Source organism: Chiloscyllium plagiosum, chromosome 24, assembly GCF_004010195.1.
Source record: "Chiloscyllium plagiosum isolate BGI_BamShark_2017 chromosome 24, ASM401019v2, whole genome shotgun sequence".
NCBI lineage: Eukaryota > Metazoa > Chordata > Chondrichthyes > Orectolobiformes > Hemiscylliidae > Chiloscyllium > Chiloscyllium plagiosum.
The window spans coordinates 55,996,029-55,999,750 of NC_057733.1; positions in this window are offsets into that span (position 1 = coordinate 55,996,029).

Consider the following 3,722-nt stretch of genomic DNA (forward strand, 5'->3'; position numbering starts at 1 on the left):
TGGTACAATTGCAACATTTAAGAGGCATCTGGATGGGTATATGAATAGGAAGGGTTTGGAGGGATATGGGCCGGGTGCTGGCAGGTGGGACTAGATTGGTTTGGGATATCTTGTCGGCATGGACGGGTTGGACCGAAGGATCTATTTCTGTGCTGTACATCTCTATGACTCTCCACAGACTCTGCCAGACCTACAAAGTTTCTCCAACATTTGCTGTGATTGTTTTAGATATCCAGCCTCTGCAGTATTTTGCTCTTAATTATTTTAGTTGATTTCTAGAAACTTTCAGAATGTAAAGGATTATTTCCATAATTAATAACTCATCAGTTTATTCCCAGGAATTTCCCAAATTCATGTCAGAAGCTTCAAGAATTAACTCTTGAATTCAATAATATACAAATTAGATTAGATTAGATTAGATTACTTACAGTGTGGAAACAGGCCCTTCGGCCCAACAAGTCCACACTGACCCGCCGAAGCGCAACTCACCCATACCCCTACCTTTACCCCTTACCTAACACTATGGGCAATTTAGCATCTTTGGACTGTGGGAGGAAATCGGAGCACCCGGAGGAAACCCACGCAGACACGGGGAGAATGTGCAAACTCCACACAGTGGGTCGCCTGAGGCAGGAATTGAACCCAGGTCTCTGGCACTGTGAGGCAGCAGTGCTAACCACTGTGCCACCGTGCCGCCCACGGTTCTCTAAAAGATTATCTGGTGGGCCATTTGTAATTTCCTTGGTGTGTATGCACTGTAAGAAACCAACTGACTCAAAACAATGTTACTGAAACACAGAGGGAAACATGTAAGAGGCTGGGCTCTGATAAGTCAATGTTTCTGAAGAGAAAATGGGTGATTTTCTGTGATATAATCACAGTACAGCTTTTATATCTTCTCAACAATTTATAATTGTGATTTTAACAGATGCAAATATGGTGTCAATGTAATTCAGTCTGGAATAATCAGATTAAAATATCAAAATTAAAATATTCAGCAGCAGGGTCACTAGATTGCCTACCAGTTAGCACTCTTTTTTCATACAGTCTAAATGTTGTTTCCCTTTATTTTGTTTTCTTGCAAAGGGTCCTGATGACTGCAAGACAATAAGTTTCAATGCAATGAGTTTTTATTTTCAATATTATTCAAATTCTGAATTACCAAATTGCTATTTGAATGAAATTTACATTTTCCTCATGAATTTGATAAATTATTATAGCCTTAGTACTCCAGACCACTCTGTTTATTATTCAGGTTTAAACATGAAATGTACCTTGATTAATGAATTAAGTGAAATAAGTATCAATTTTTATTGTGCATCTTCTGCCCTTGGAGAAGGAGATCATGAGCCTCTTTCTCAACTGTAACAATCATTGTGGGGGTTGGGGTGGGGGGGATGGGTACAGGAATTGTCCCAGGATTTTGACCCACTGACACTGAAAGAGTATGATATTTGAGGAGTCTGTACATTGAGTAAGTACTTAGAGGATGTTTCCTCCTGTGGGCAAGCCTAAAACAAGGGGACATGATTTAAGAATATGGGAGTTGAGGGGAAATGGGTTTTCTCTCAGATGGTTGTTGGAGTGTTGACATTTCTTCCCCAAAATGAATGAGAGAATCCCTACAGTGTGGAAGCAGGCCATTCAGCCCATCGAGAGTGGCAGATGTGCTTTCAAATTTGTTCAAGGGCAAGTTTGATAGGTTTTTGATAGACAAGGGAGCTGAGGATTGTGGGGTGCAGGTAGGAATGTGGGTTTAAGAACATAACCAGATCAGACATGGCCTTAGTCAATGGTGGGGCAGGTTTATAGGGCTGAATGGCCTCCTCCTGGTCCAAAGTACCATGTTTCTCTGACTGTTGCCCCTGACTTTCTAGATGGCAGGTTTGGAAGGTGCTATTCAGTAGCTGTAGCGCATCTCGTAGATGGTACATACTGCGGTTACTGAGTATCAGCGTTGGAGGTAGGAGATGGTTAGGATTGTAGACAAACTGCCAGAAGAGATGAGGAAACCAGCCATGACTTCATTAAACGCTGCAGTTACTTTGTCTTGTTCCCTTTGTGCCCGTACTGGTTATGTTCCCAAGTACCAATCTCCTGCCTTTTCCTCAGAGTCTTACACACTATTAATGTGGGATAACCATCAGATAACCATCAGATAACCATCAGATAACCATCAGATGGTTATCTGATAACCATCAGATAACCATCCAATACCCCACTGAATGCCTCAATTCAACCTGTCTCCACTTATTTCCAGACAGTGCATTACAGAGTCTAACTATTCACTGTTGAAAAAGTATTTTCTTACATCACCTTTGCTTTGTTACACATCACTTTAAAGCAGTATCCTCTTTGACCCAGAGTCATTCAGCACAGAAACAGACCCTTCGGCCCAACACTCCATGCTGGCCAGGTATCCTAAACTGAATTAGTCCCATTTTCCTGATTTTAGCCCATATCCCTCTATTTCTTATCCATGTACTGTCCAGGTGCCTTTTAAATGCTGTAACTGTACCAGCCTCCACCACTTCTTCTGGTAGCTCCTTCCATACACACACCACCTTCTGTGTAAAAAGGTTGCTCCTCTGGTCCCTTTTAAATCTTTCCCCTTTCTCCTTGAACTTATTCCTTCTAGTTTTAGACTCCCCAACCCTGGGAAAAATACCTTGTTATTCACCCTATTCATGCCCCTTGTCATTTTATAAACGCCTATCTGGTCATCCCTCAGCCTGCTATGCTCCAGGGAAAAAAGTCCAGCCCCTCCTTATAACCCAAACCCTCCAGTCTCAGTAACATCTTTGTAAACCTTTCTTGCACACTTTCCTGTTTAATAACTTCCTTCCTATATCAAGGGCAGCATGTGGCGTGTGTTCCTTTTATGAGCAGGAATAGCTTCTCCTGATCTTCTCTGTCCAGATCTCTCATGATTTTGAAACCTCTATCAGATCGTCCTCTCAGCCTCCTCACTCAAGGAAGAACAGTCCCAAGTTTTTCAATCTCTCTCATCCCTGTCAATCCCTTCTGCTCTCTCTCCAACACATTCACATCTTTCCTATAACGTAGGGCTTGAATCTTTATGCAATATTCCAGCTGAGGTCCAACAGGTATCTGTTTGAAGGTGAGGTAGAATCTGTGATGACATCAGGACAGGTTTGATTCTTGGCCAGGTTTGAAATCAAAAAGATGAATAAAATTGCTAATGTTTCAATACCTGAAGTTAGCCTGCAGGTAGGCAACAGCTGGCAATGTCATAAACATCCAAAAACTCCCCAAACTCTACCCCACCGAGGACACAGATACCCCCCCTCAACAAAACACTGACCCTCCTTACCAAAACACTGACCCTTCCGCTCACCGTAACACTGACCTCCTCACCAAAATACTGACTCCCCTCACATCAAATTACTAAAATCTCACCAAAACACTGACCACCCTCAACAAAAACACTGCCCTCTCAACCAAAAACACTGCTGTCCCAACCAAAAACATGGACCCCCCTCGCCAAAAATAGTGACTCCTGTCACCAAAACACTGACCCCTCCTCTCACCAAAACACTGACCCCTCCCTTCACCATAACATTGACTCCCCCACACTAAAATACTAAACACTCATTAAAACACAGACACCCTCACACCAAAAATACCACACTCTCACCAAAACACAGACCCCTCACACCAAAATACTAAATCTTCACCAAAACACTGGTCCCCCTCACCAA